The sequence below is a fragment of the Rhinopithecus roxellana genome, chromosome 16 (assembly GCF_007565055.1).
Source record: "Rhinopithecus roxellana isolate Shanxi Qingling chromosome 16, ASM756505v1, whole genome shotgun sequence".
NCBI lineage: Eukaryota > Metazoa > Chordata > Mammalia > Primates > Cercopithecidae > Rhinopithecus > Rhinopithecus roxellana.
The window spans coordinates 76218036-76233771 of NC_044564.1; positions in this window are offsets into that span (position 1 = coordinate 76218036).

Below are 15736 nucleotides of genomic sequence, written 5' to 3' on the forward strand. Positions count from 1 at the left end.
ACCCCAGGAGATTATATCCTGTGCCTGGCGCAGAAGGTTCCACACCCATGGAGCCTAGCTCACTGCTAGCACAGCAGTCTGAGATTGAACTGCAAGGCAGCAGTGAGGCTGGGGGAAGGGCATCCACCATTGCTGAAACTTGAGTAGGTAAACAAAGTGGCCAGGAAGATCGAACTGGGAGGAGCCCACCACAGCTCAAGGAGGCCTGCCTGCCTCTGTAGACTCCACCTCTGGGTGCAGGGCATAGCTGAACAAAAGGCAACAGAAACTTCTACAGACTTAAACATCCTTGTCTGATAGCTTTGAAGAGAGTAATGGTTCTTCCAGCATGGAGTTTAAGATCTGAGAATGGACAGACTGCCTCCTCAAGTGGGTCCCTGACCCCCAAATAGCCTAACTGGGAGGCACCTCCCAGTAGGGGCCAACTGACACCTCATACAGCTAGGTGCCCCTCTGAGACGAAGCTTCCAGAGGAAGGATCAGGCAGTGACATTTGCCATTCTGCAACCTCCACTGGTGATACTCAGGCAAACGGGGTCTGGAGTGGATGTCCAGCAAACTCCAACAGGCCTGCAGCTGAGGGTCCTGACTATTAGAAAGAAAACTAACAAACAGAAAGGACATGCACACCAAAACCCTATCTGTACGTCACCATCATCAAAGACCAAAGGTAGATAAAACCACAAAGATGGGGAGAAACCAGAGCAGAAGAGCTGAAACTTCTAAAAACCAGAGCACTTGTTCTCCTCCAAAGGAACGCAGCTCCTCGGCAGCAACAGAACAAAGCTGAATGGAGAATGACTTTGATGAGTTGAGAGAAGAAGGCTTCAGATGATAGGTAATAACAAACTTCTCTGAGCTAAAGGAAGAGATTTGATCCCATCTCAAAGAAGCTAAAAACCTTGAAGAAAGATTAGACGAATGGCTAACTAGAATAAACAGTATAGAGAAGACCTTAAATGACCTGATGGAGCTGAAAATCATGACACAAGAACTATGTGATGCATGCACAAGCTTCAGTAGCTGAAAAAACAGTAAAAAGTAATGAACAAACCTCCAAGAAATATGGGACTATGTGAAAAGACCAAATCTACATCTGATTTGTGTACCTGAAAGTGACGGGGAGAATGGAACCAAGTTGGAAAACACTCTTCAGGATATTATCCAGGAGAAATTCCCCAACCTAGCAAGGCAGGCCAACATTCAGATTCAGGAAAAACAGAGAACGCCACAAAGATACTCCTCGAGAAGAGCAACTCCAAGACACGTAATTGCAGATTCACCAAAGGTGAAATGAAGGAAAGCCAGAGAGACAGGTCAGGTGATCCACAAAGGGAAGCCCATCAGACTAACAGTGGATCTCTGAGCAGAAACTCTACAAGCCAGAAGAGAGTGGGGGTCAATATTCAACATTCTTAAAGAAAAGAATTTTCAACCCAGAATTTCATATCCAGCCAAACTAAGCTTCATAAGTGAAGGAGAAAAAAGATCCTTTACAGACATGCAAATGCTGAGAGATTTTGTCACCACCAGGCCTGCCTTACAAGAGCTCCTGAAGGAAGCACTAAACATGGAAAGGAACAACCAGTACCAGCCACTGTGAAAACATGCCGAATTGTAAAGACCATCAATGCTAGGAATAAACTAAAGCAGCTAATGGATAAAATAACCAGCTAATATCATAATGGCAGGATCAAATTCACAAATAACAATATTAACCTTAAATGTAAATGGGCTAAATGGTCCAATTAAAAGGCACAGACTGCCAAATTGGATAAAGAGTCAAGACCCATCAGTGTGCTGTGTTAAGGAGACACATCTCACTTGCAGAGACACACATAGGCTCAGAATAAAGGGATGGAGGAAGATCTACCAAGCAAATGGAAAACAAAAAGGCAGGGGCTGCAATCCTAGTCTCTGATAAAGCCAACTTTAAACCAACAAAGATCAAAAGAGACAAAGAAAGCCATTACATAATGGTAAAGGGATCAATTCAACAAGAAGAGCTAAGTACCCTGAATATATATGCACCCAATTCAGGAGCACCCAGATTCATAAAGCAAGTCCTTAGAGACCTACAAAGAGACTTAGACTCCCACACAATAATAATGGGGAACTTTAACATGCCACTGTCAACATTAGACAGATCAACAAGAAAGAAAGTTAACAAGGATATCCAGGAATTGAACTCAGCTCTGCACCAAGCAGACCTAATAGGCATTTACAGAACTCCCCACCCCAAATCAACAGAATATACATTCTTCTCAGCACCACATTGCACTTATTCCAAAATTGACCACATAATTGGCAGTAAAGCACTCCTCAGCAAATTATAAAAGAAGAGAAATGATAACAAACTCTCTCAGACCACAGTGCAATCAAACTAGAACTCAGGATTATGAAACTCACCCAAAACCGCTCAACTACATGGAAACTGAACAACCTGCTCTTGAATGACTACTGGGTACATAACGAAATGAAGGCAGAAATAAAGATGTTCTTTGAAACCAATGAGAACAAAGACACAACATACCAGAATCTCTGGGACACATTTAAAGCAGTGTGTAGAGGGAAATCTATAGCATTAAATGCCCAAAAGAGAAAGCAGGAAAGATCTAAAATTGACACCCTAACATAACAATTAAAAGAACTGGAGAAGCAAGAGCAAACACATTCAAGAGCTAGCAGAAGGTAATAAATAACTAAGATCAGAGCAGAGATGAAGGAGATAGAGACACAAAAAACCCTTCAAAAAATCAATGAATCTAGGTGCTGGTTTTTTTTGAAAAGATCTAGAAAATTGATAGACTGCTAGCAAGAATAATAAAGAAGAAAAGAGATAAGAATCAAATAGATGCAATAAAAAATGATAAAGGGCATATCACTACCATCCCACAGAAATACAAACTACCATCAAAGAATACTATAAACACCTCTACACAAACAAACTAGAAAATCTAGAAGAAATGGACAAATTCCTGGACACATATGCCCTCCCCAGACTAAACCAGGAAGAAGCTGTATTCCTGAATAGACCAATAACAGGCTCTGAAATCGAGGCAACAATAAATAGCCTACCAACCAAAAAAAGTCCAGGAGCAGACAGATTCACAACTGAATTCTACCAGAGGTAAAAAGAGGAGCTGGTACCATTCCTTCTGAAACTATTCCAAAAAATACAGAAAGAGGGAATCCTCCCTAACTCATTTTATGAGGCCAGCATCATCCTGATACCAGAATCTGGCAGAGATACAACAGAAAAAAAAAAATTTCAGACCAACACCCCTGATGAACATCGATGCAAAAATCCTCAATAAAATACTGGCAAACTGAATCCAGCAGCACATCAAAAAGCTTATCCACCATGATCAAGTGGGCTTCAGCCCTGGGATGCAAGGCTGGTTCAACATATGCAAATCAATAAACACAATCCATCACATAAACAGAACCAATGACAAAAACCACATGATTATCTCAGTAGATGCAGAAAAGGCCTTCGATAAAAATTCAACACCCTTTCATGCTAAAAATTCTCAACAAGCTAGGTATTGATGGGACGTATCTCAATAAGATCCATTTATGACAAACCCACAGCCAATATCATATTGAATGGGCAAAAACTAGAAGCATTCATTTTGAAAACTGACACAGGACTGGAATGCCCTCCCTCACCACTCCTATTCAACATAGTGTTGTAAGTTCTGGCCAGGGCAATCAGGCAAGAGAAAGAAATAAAGGGTATTCAATTAGGAAAAGAGAAAGTCAAATTGTCCGTGTTTGCAGATGACATGATTGTATATTTAGAAAACCCCATCATCTCAGCTCAAAATCTCCTTAAGCTGATAAGCAACTTCAGCAAAGTCTCAGGATACAAAATCAATTTGCAAAAATTACAAGCATTCCCATACACCAATAACAGACAAAGAGCCAAATCATGAGTGAACTCCCATTCACAATTGCTACAAAGAGAATAAAATACCTAAGAATCCAACTTACAAGGGATGTGAAGGACCTCTTCAAGGAGAATTACAAACCACTGCTCAGTTAAATAAAAGAGGACACAAACAAATGGAAGAACATTCCATGCTCATGGATAGGAAGTGGCCATACTGCCCAAGGTAATTTATAGATTCAGTGCCATCCCCATCAAGCTACCAATGACTTTCTTCACAGAATAGGAAAAAACTACTTTAAAGTTCATATGGAACCAAAAAATATCCCACATTGCCAAGACAATCCTAAACCAAAAGAACAAAGCTAGAGGCATCACGCTACCTGGCTTCAAACTATAGTACAAGGCTGCAGTAACCAAAACAGCATGGTTCTGGTACCAAAACAGAGATATAAACCAATGGAACACAACAAAGCCCTCAGAAATAATACCACGCATGTACAACCATCTGATCTTTGACAAACCTGAGAAAAACAAGAAATGGGGAAAGGATTCCATATTTAATAAATGGTGCTGGGAAAACTGGCTAGCCGTATTTAGAAAGCTGAAACTAAACTGGATCCCTTCCTTACACCTTATACAAAAATTAATTGAAGATTATTAAAGACTTAAATGTTAGACCTAAAACCAAAAAACCCTAGAATAAAACCTAGGCAATACCATTCAGGACATAGGCATGGACAAGGACTTCATGTCTAAAACACCAAAAGCAATGGCAGCAAAAGCCAAAATTGACAAATGGGATCTAATTAAACTAAAGAGCTTCTGCACAGCAAAAGAAACTACCATCAGAGTGAACAGGCAACCTACAGAATGGGAGAAAATTTTTGCAATCTACCAATCTGACAAAGGACTAATAACCAGAATCTACAAAGAACTCAATCAAATTTACAAGAAAAAAATCAAACAACCTCATCAAAAAGTGGGCAGGGGAGATGAACAGACACTTCTCAAAAGAAGGCATTTATGCAGCCAACAGACACATGAAAAAATGCTCATCTTCACTAGCCATCAGAGAAATGCAAGTCAAAACCACAATGAGATGCCATCTCACACCAGTTAGAATGGTTATCATTAAAAAGTCAGGAAACAACAGGTGCTGGAAGGATGTGGAGAAATAGGAACACTTTTACACTGTTGGTGGGACTGTAAACTAGCTCAACCATTCTGGAAGACAGTGTGGCAATTCCTCAAGGATCTAGAAGTAGAAATACCATTTGACCCAGCGATCCCATTACTGGGTATATACCCAAAGGATTATAAATCATGCTGCTAGAAAGACACATGCACATGTATGTTCATTGCGGCACTATTCACAATAGCAAAGACTTGGAACCAACCCAAATGTCCATCAATGATAGACTGGATTAAGAAAATGTGGCACATATACACCATGGAATAATATGAAGCCATCAAAAAGGATATGTTTATGTTCTTTGTAGGGACATGGATAAAGCTGGAAGCCATCATTCTAAGCAAACTGTTGCACGAACAGAAAACCAAACACCACATGTTCTCACTCATAGGTAGGAATTGAACAACGAGAACACTTCCACACAGAATGGAGAACATCACACACCAGGGCCTGTTGTGGGGTGGGGGGAGTGGGGAGGGATAGCATTAGGAGGTATACCTAATGTAAATGAGGAGTTAATGGGTGCAGCACACCAACATGGCACATGTATACATATGTAATAAACCTGCACGTAAGGCACATGTACCCTAGAACTTAAAGTTTAATAGTAATAAAAAAGAAAGCTTATAAAAGAAAAGAAAAAAGTGCTTTGCTATAATCTAATGGAAATAATGATATTCATTCCTTTAATTATATTTTTTTTAACTCTTTATCATTTCTACTGTGAAATTTCAGGGGCTGTTAGGAGTAAGAAACTAAATTACCCAAATGAACAAATATTTTGTATTATTTATTGATGTCCTCCACCTGTCTCTTAATGCTAGTTAGTAGTCTTAAATACAGAGAAGACAACCAGGTTGAATTCTGAAATCCTATGTGTGAAAAGTGACCCAGGCCCTTCAGATGAAAGGCTGGAAATTGTCTTCACTAGTGATACTAAGTGAAATTCAGCCTTCTCAGTTGCATACTTAGAACCTTTTGATGAGTGAGATAAGCTACTTGTGGCAAGCAATCATGTTCTTTGCATCACTGGTAGCACCAGCCCCATGACAAATAAATAATTTGTATTCAATCCTTTATTTGCTGGCTAATGATTTGCAAATCAAGACTATTGACCATGAATATCCTACCAAAAGGGTACTATGAGGGGTCATTAAGTTCTACAACTTTCGCCATTACCAAAAAAAAAAAAAAAAAAAAAAAAAAAAACCACCACCACCAACAAAAACACCCAGACATTATGCAAGGGCAGTTTCTCTCCTGAATGTTTCCAAAAAATATTATATTCTTCTAATTCAACCCTTATCAGCTCCAGTGAATGACAATTCACAGCTGTTTTTTTCTCTGTCCTACTTAGATGCAAGTTTTCAGGAGAGCACAACATTGCCCTTAGACTAGATTCAAAATCTTGTTAAGGATGCTGTGATTTATTATTCAGGATGACTCATATGAAACAATCTCTTAAGAGATGACTCAGTGGTATTTAAAGAAATTTCGTTATGTTAATAACCAGAAACAATTTTGTTGGCAAGAGTACTTCTTCTTTGAACTGTTTTATAACATTGGCCAACAATATATTATCTGTGACCAATTATTTTGTTTGGTCTGGTGCTGCTGGTCCTTTAGGTGGTGCTTACAAATGCAATGATACTTTATTAGCTTAGGCCTTACTAATTCTTGATTTGGGACAATTTCTAAAAGAAATTAACTGAAGTTTACTTATTCTTATCACTCAAAGAAATGGATTGCTGAACAAAATAACAATCTTAGTAAGCATTTTAGAATGATTTTGATTGATAAAGAAAATATACTGGCACTTAAAACATCTGTCTGGCTGAAAATTATTATTATTATTATTATTATCATCAATATCATTACCTGTACCTTTTAAATTATTGACTGGGTGATCTTAATTTTCTTTTCTGTAAAACAGTGATAATGATTATACCAATTTCTTGTTATTTCAACACCTTCATTCATGAAATTGTGGTACTGATGGAGCCTGCATCATGTAATTATCATGTGTGATAATGGGTTAATATGCATAAAGTGCTTTACTACCTGGAATATGCAATTCTTCCAAAAGTTGAGCTGTTTTAAAAAGTTATTATTAGCAAGGTGCTCATTACTCTTTGTTAGTAATATAAGACATTATTTCTGGGCCTTGTTCAATCATGAGAGAAAAATTTTAGTTACACTGCTATTAATTATAATGGTGTGAATCAAATTTATACAATTTACAGTGATATAAATAAATATTCTAAAATAGACATTTCACTAATATAGATTTTCTTGGATTAATGAAGAATTCTTCCCTCTGTTACAGTTCTTATGGGAAGAATCTGAATTGCACTTACAAATTGTGCCACAATTATTGTGTTTTATAACCCCAATTGTATGCTGGAAAGAACATCAAAATGAAAATTGGAAAATTACCTATTAGGTATAGTGCTCAGTATTGGGGTGATGGATACACTGAAGGCCAAAACTTCACCACTACTCGATACATGCATGGAGGAAATCTGCACTTGTACCCCATACGTATCTTTAAAAAAAGTTGGAATAACTGTTTTGTTCCTGATAATTTTTCTAGCTTTTTAACCCCTTTTTCCTCAGAGCCCTTATCCTTAAGTTTGGTAATAATAACTATCTGAAATACTTTATGAAGATAATGTAAGATTAACTGTGGTGCTTCTGATTGACTTTTAGATAAAAGTTTTGGCTTAACCAGCCTACCTTCCTCCTTCTGCTATCAGCATCTGGTGTTTTTTTTTTTTTTTTCTTTTTTTATTTTGGTGGGGGGTTAACACCTATAACTGGAGATACTGTTGTAATGCCAATTGTCAAAAAAATGTATGCTTTTAATTTTTAGTAAATTTCAAGAAATGTATGCCTGGGATTATAAACTTGAACTGAGGCACCAAGACAAAATGCCAATAGATGTTTTTATATCTCCAGGGGAGCATCTGATCCAGATCAACAGAACTGCACTTATTCCATTCCTTTTTGTGTCTAGTTCAGTGACTTCCATCGTTTCTGTTCGCTATACCATATTCTTCCAAAAAAACTCCTTTTTTGTTTTGTTTTGTTTTTTGGTGATTGGGTGTGGGTCACTTAAGTAAAGTTTGTTTCTGTTGCTTTCAATTAAAATCCCTAACTGGAGTAGTGTCCAAAGATAGTATTTTCGTGAGAAAGTTGTGGTTCCAGGAATTGATTGAATTTAGCCTTGTAAAAGTCACTGAGCTTGTCAGACCTTGGCTTCCACTGAAATTAGAAGTCATTGGGCTTCTTGGTTTTGAAAGTTCATTCTAGCTCTACTACTACTGAAAATGTTTATGGTATAAAAAAGATTAAATATTATCTGCATAAACTAAAAGTATTTATATACATGAGACACCTTACTAGGTCCATATCAACAATTACAATACTTTCTTGTGCTGTATTGTTAGATCAGCAGAGCACAGAGGAAATGCATTTGAAGCAATGACTTGAAACAGAACACAGTTACATCAGATTACATGAACAATATGACTGACTTTTCCCTTTTGAGGGGAAAAAAGGCCTGAGGGAACATTATTGACAGTAGCAAACAAAACTTTCCTGCTTCTGAGATTTTATTTTCTCTTTTAGTCTCCTACCTACACTATAAAAGAATAGTTAAGACAACTACCAATTAGTTGTCAATTCAGAGCAAGTACAAAGATGGAAAACCAACCCTAAGATGCCCAAAGTACTGGCCTCAAAACCTTCTAAACTCATCAAATTGTTCATAAAAGTGTTATTAACCTAGCTTGTTATCAATCTTAGTCTTCAGAGCTATCAATTTTTTTTTATGAGAGAACAACTTTTTTCTTTTCTAAGGAATGAGTTGTTATTTGAATTTTCAAACGAGACTCATTTTTATTTATTTTGCCATGCACTTCCAGTATTGTTTCAGAAGTAAATTATTTCAGGGAGGGAGATGAGATGGGGAGACACAGTCATGCATATGGCCTTTTACTAAGATTCACTTTGGAAATGAATTTTATGGGTTCTTAAAAGGGAAGTATTTTAAAATTAAGGATATTATTTATTTTTTGACTAAGATTGTTATTAATAGTACATCTAGTAAACAATGATGTCTTGGCACCCAGGAAATACAGGACACAAATATATGTATAGATAAATACATAACTATACAGCTAGACAATATATGTAATGCACCTCTATACACAAAGCAAACTACTAAGTTAGCACGTTTTTAGAAATCAAAAATTAAAGCTGTGAAGTAGAACAAAACTTCCAAAAATAGAACAAATGGAAGTTCTACATCAGTGAATTCTGTTGAGTTTATTTGAGGCACCATCTTAGAAGGAACGTCATAGTTTGCAGAACTTACAACTTGAATAATATCAAGGGTTCGGTAGATATTCAATCACCTAAGTTGATGTTGATGTTTTAGTCACATTGGTGTTTAATCACATTACCTCTAGCTTGAAAATGAAGGTATGATCATCCTTCATTTTCGCTAAAGAATGGGATATGCTGAACAGTTAATGAAACATTATTCATGTTATGCTGGAGTTAGTCCAAAACCAGTACATCTTATACTTTATTTATGTATTGAAACCAAAATAAGAAGAGGACATCATTAATTTTAAGGCAGTCTTTTTTTATAGGTTAGTTCTATAGCAAAATTATGGAGGACAAAATTGTAACAAGGCATTAATATTTTAAAATAAGTATATTCATGCTAATTTTGAATATTTGTTGGAAAAATGTATTTTGAGAAAATATTTTTTCAAAGCTTTTGGTGAACATAGGTTTTGGAATGTTTCTCTATTTAGATATTCTTATATTCTGGTGTGTCCTGTCCTATCTTATCCTGTCCCACTCAACCTGACTCTACAGAACCCAGAGTTGCATTAGAAAGGAAAATTATTTCTGAATCTGCACACCGCTCTGGAAGCTATCAGCTAGATATTTCCACAAATGACTCACTAAGAACCATAGAAAACAATGGTGCACATGTAAAAGAATCGTTTTTCCATTTTTAGAAGAATGCCCGAAGGTTCATCTAAGTGGCTTAATTTTAAAGGGAGAAGAATTAAAGGGCTGCTTGTGATCTTGGCTCTCTTTTTTACCCTCGACAAACCCTTGGAATGCTCCCTGATGCCTTTCTTTCTTTCTTTTTTTTTTTTTTTCAGCAAACAAGACATAGGATTTTATTAGCCAGAACATTACATACAGGGATGGTCCAGGAGTGGCAGGATGGACAGGAGAATCTTACAGCTCAGTGGTGGTGGGCTGGGTAGGAGAACAGCAATTGCTTTCACAATACATGCAGTTTATTTGGTATGTTCACTTGCATCCTCGCCCTAATGAACTACACCTGGCAACCTTCATCTACCCCCTCCAAACAAAGAACCTAGATAGCCTGTATGGGCCACATTCCACCAGAAGGGACAGGGGTTTAGATGTTCCTCCTAGTTAAGGAATGAATCTCCAAGTTGGCTAGTATCATATTCCTTAGCTCTTAACTCCAAATATACACTCAAGTGCCTGATGCCTTTCTTAATGCAAGTCTTGGATCATCAGATGAGAGAGCTATAATGGTGACTAAATCTTTCATATCCTCAAATTATTAATCACTGACCTGCCATTTCCTATAACCAGATATTATAAATTATAACACATTATACATTACAAAAAGATAAAAATAAAAAGATACAAAGATTTTAGTCAGAAGTTCTTTTCCTGTACTTGACATCTTATTTAATACAAAAATGCACATATGGACAAAAAGATCTTAAATCTTGGTTTTGGAAATGAAATAACCACATAAACATGAAACTCATCAAGTCAACATTGTCTAAGAAATGATCTAGGGCCAATAAGAAAAATTCAACTTAAATTTATAAACTCAAAACTTGTTTTATAACTTTTTGTTTTGTTTCATTTTGTTTTTGAGATAGAGTCTTGCTCTGTCCCCCAGGCTGGAGTGCAGTGGCGTGATCTCCACTCACTGCAACTTCCACCTCCCAGGTTCAAGCGATTCTTCTACCTCAGCCTCCTGAGTAGTTGGGATTACAGGCACGTGCCACCACGCTCAGCTAATTTTTGTATTTTTAGTAGAGACTGGGTTTCACTATATTGGTAACACTGGTCTCGAACTCCTAACCTCAAGTGATCTGCCCACCTTGGCCTCCCAAAGTGCTGCAATTACAGGTGTGAGCCACTGCACCCAACCCAGAACCATTTCTTATGGTTCTAAAACCATTATAATGCTCATTATGAATGTATCAAGGTGCTGCCACATCAGAAATCATCCACAAAAATGTTAAATAATGTTCGGTTCAACTTTAAAAAGACAAGTAAGGAAGTAAATATATTTTACTAAGATTTGGTAGTCAGGGTTAAAACAAAAAGGACATTCTGATTAACTGCTAGTTAACTACATTCCTTAGTTTATGAGCATTTTTGTTTTTGGATTTGCAATTTAAGAATTTACTTAAATGTTAGTTGGTTTAACATTTGTTTAAATGTTAGTGTAAAAAGACAGTGCTGAAGTAGAACAATAGCAGAAATTTCTGTAAGACAACTTCTTAAAATTTCAGTTCTGTGTCTTAGTTATCAAGTGATTCTGGGCAAGTAATACCCTATCTTCGGGTCTCTATTTTCTTGTCTATGAAATGAAGGATTAGAAGTTACTTCCAAATTCTAAAATTATAAGACTCTGGATAAAAGTGTTGCACTTTTATCATCTTTTTTCTTATGTTACTGAACCTCGCTGTTCATGGAGACTGTATCCTTTTAAGAACAGGAATGAGGGAGCCCTCAGTTTTTAGCAGCTAGCACGATGCTAGTGTGCCAAAAGTGTAGAGTAAATTTTGTTGTCATTTGTTTTAAACAGCAAGAGTCTAGATAAGATTTTGTATTTTCTATACTTCAGACACATTAAGCTTTTCCTTCCTGTTACCAAAAATATTTCATACTTTATAAATAAAATATTATAAAATACGCTGAAAATGTTCATGGTTCATTTAGCCAACAGAAGAAATCAGTTTTGTATGTACAAGAATAGCTTTTCTCCTACTATCTTGCTTGGGAAATTGAACCTTCTTACTTTCATACATTATTTGTGAATGTAATCAATATAAAGCCTAAAATCCAAGGGACAGAATACTTTACCAAGGGAAATTTCAATACATGTCAAACAGAAATGTAAGACAAAAACACTACCTTTAGGCTTATGTAAAATACAATGAAGCCAGATGAGAAAGACTGAAAGGGAGAAATGAGGTTAAGGAAAGAAAATCCCAAGTGTGTTAGCTGTGAGCAGTCTATTCAATAGATGAGACTGGCACTGTTGCAGGCTACCTCTTCTCACGGCCCTCTCTCCTTGTTGGTGGAGCTTGACTGCAGTACGCAGCTAGTGAATAGCTCACCCCTATGATAACAAAACTTGAAAAAGTCTTCTGGGGGCTTTTGGGTAATATTTATCTCCTCAAAAGAGAGAAGGAGAGGAGGAGAGAGAAGAGAGTGAAGGGGAGAGGGAGAGAGAAAGAGATACACAATTCTCTTAAGCTGTATTTGATCTACATGAGATTTCTGAAATTGTGGCAATCATCTTGCAACATAAGTAGACAAAACAAAGAACTAAGATGGTAATCCAGTGGAATGGCAGAGCAGGAAGATAAGAAGCCTGGATGCCTGGACCATTGAATTAATCCCTGAACGACCTACCTTTGACCTTGTGTTGTGGGAGATAATTTTAGTTATTCTTTAAGCTATTCTGGTTGACTATTATGCTGCTTGCAGCTAAAAGGGGTTTAATTCCTCTACCTCTAGTTACTTGCTCACTCTGGATATCATTTGACTTTTTCCCGTGGAGCACGTCCAGTATTTACTCCTCTAAGATTGTTTTAGGTTGGGAGAACTGGGTGACTTGTTGGAGGTGGAGGTGGCCTTTTCGTTCCAAGTTTGACTCCCTGTTGTAGCCTGAAATAGTGGTTTTGACCACTCTGAATGTGCATATGCCTGTACTCAGAACATTTAATTGGATATACTATAAAAGAAACAAAAACTAAAGCTCAGTGATTATAATTGTGGCAATAGTGTTATTATCTGTAATATTTTATAGCAGAGAAAAGGAGAGATGACATTCTCTCTGATTAGTAACCAGTGCTTTAAAGAAAGTGACTAAAATGATTTACTGAAGACCTACCATTAGATCACAGCATATTATCATGAATGAGTCATTTAAGTTGTTGTTTCCACATTGCACAAAGGACTTTGCCCTTGTCGGTGCTGATTTTGCTTGTTGTCACATTAGTCACTTGTTCAGTTATTTTTGGTTCTCTTAAATTTTCTAATAATCCCTAGTAGAATTTAGTCAGCTGAATACTTTTGTTGGATAATATATGCATGAACACATCTATGAGTTGGACAGAAGAATTTTAATTTTTGCTAATTAGTATAAAACTTAACTTCATTTTTTCTCAGATCAGTTAATATTTATTTTTGCATCTCAGATGACTTTCTCTCCAGCATTTCAAATCTCCATTTTTATGAACTATAATAAAAATACCCGATGATTCTTGTTTTTGCCACAGATATTTTATTCATTCATTCAATCAGAAATATATTTCAAGCATCTAATTTGGACTAATTATAATGTTTAGTACTTCATTTTCGTACTAAACATTATAGAGATATACAATGGTGGAGAAATGAAATTTATTTCCTGTCCTCACAGAACGTATAGTCCAGTGTCATTTAGTTTATATCAGGGTTTTAGCATGATTTTATATAACTGATGACAAATGCACTTTTTTTTTTTTTTTGAGAAATAATTGCCTAGTGCCTATGGCCATGGTCTCTCTTCTTAAGTCAGTTGTAGAATAGGCGTGAGTAAAGCCCAATTTCAAATTGGTATAAAGGAATGCCTCCATTACAGAGAAGAAAGCATGTTGTTTTCATCTGTTCTCATGCTGCTAATAAAGATATACTGGAGACTGGGTAATTTATAAAGAAAGGAAGTTTAATGGTTGGGGAGGCCTCACAATCATGGCAGAAGATGAAGGAAGAGCAAAGGAATATCTCACATGGCGGCAGGTAAGGAGAAGAATGAGAACCAAGTGAAAGGGGTTTCACCTTATAAAACCATCAGATCTCATGAGACTTATTCACTACCATGAGAACAGTATGGGGGAAACCACCCCCATGATTCAGTTATCTCCCACTGGGTCCCTCATACAACACATGGAAATTATGAGAGGTATAAATCAAGATGAGATTTGAGTGGAGACACAGCCAACCCACATCACATACAAATAACTCACTTTTACAGTTTACAACAAAACAAAACAACAACAAGAAAACATTTTCTTCCAGAGGAGGCATAAGTATGCATTTTAAAGTATCAGGAAAAAAGGAGAGTGTTAAGCTAAGTAGATAAATATGAGTTTATCTTTCCATTTGACCTTTCAGCAGTATATGGCACAGTTGAATACTTCCTCTCTTTTTATAATTTTCCTTGGCTTCCCCTACACAAAATTCTTGAATTTTATCCGCTCTCTATCGCTATTGTTTCTTAGTTATTTTGAAGATCTTCTCCCTTTGATGGATTTTTTATTTGTTTCTACCTTACACCCTTTACAAACAAAAACTGGGCAATGTTGTCCCTTCCCATGGCTTCAATTGCTATCTAAAAACTCATGTTCCCCAAGCTTTTACTTAGAGTGTGTTGTCTCTCCTGAACATTAGCCTAGACCCACAAATTCCACTGATTATTTGATGTCTTAACTTGGATATTTGTCTGGTCACTGAAAAGTTAACATGTTTAGAATATTTTCTCTAACCTCTTCTTCCTCTTCTGCTTTTATCAAAAACCATCACCTTTCCTTCTTTGAAACTGGCATCCAAAATGTCACCAACTCCCTTTAGTACTATCTCTAACATTACTCAGTTTCAACCACTTTCCTCCATCTCCCTCTTCAGTATGCCGAGTCATACCCCGAATGTCATCACTCAACTGAATGACTAGACTGGTCTCCTAACTGGTTAGCTTCTTTAATGCTACTCATAATTCTCTATAACTTACTCTCAACCTGGAAAGCTGAGTGAACTTACTGAAAGACAAACCTAATTTACTCTATTCATGATTAAAACCTTCTCTCATAAGTTAAAATTCATCTTCTTAACATTACTTAAAATCTGACCCTTCTAGTTTGCATCTTTCCCTGCCTTCTGCAATGTACTTTGCTATGAACTACTTAGCAATTGCCTGAATGTATTATATTACAGTACCTTGCATCTCAAAATTTGTGTGTGTGTTTTCTTGAGCATTTTTCTTTTTAACTGGGTAGCTGCTGTATGTACTTCAAATCTGTTTCTATGTTAAAATTCCAGAAATTCTTAATGGATTATCCTGCCACCCTCACCTTCATGAAGTTGGGTTTGTGTGTCCTTGCAATGATTCTCTTAGCACACTATATTGTAGTTTCCGTATTTGTCTTTGTACCATACCAAACAGTATTATCTAAGAGAGCAAAGAATAGGCCTGAATTGTTGAATATTTTGCCCCCGGCACAATACTGGCACATGATCAATACTTACCCATTATTTGTTTAATGAAACATTGAAAAATAATTATTAATTCAAATACA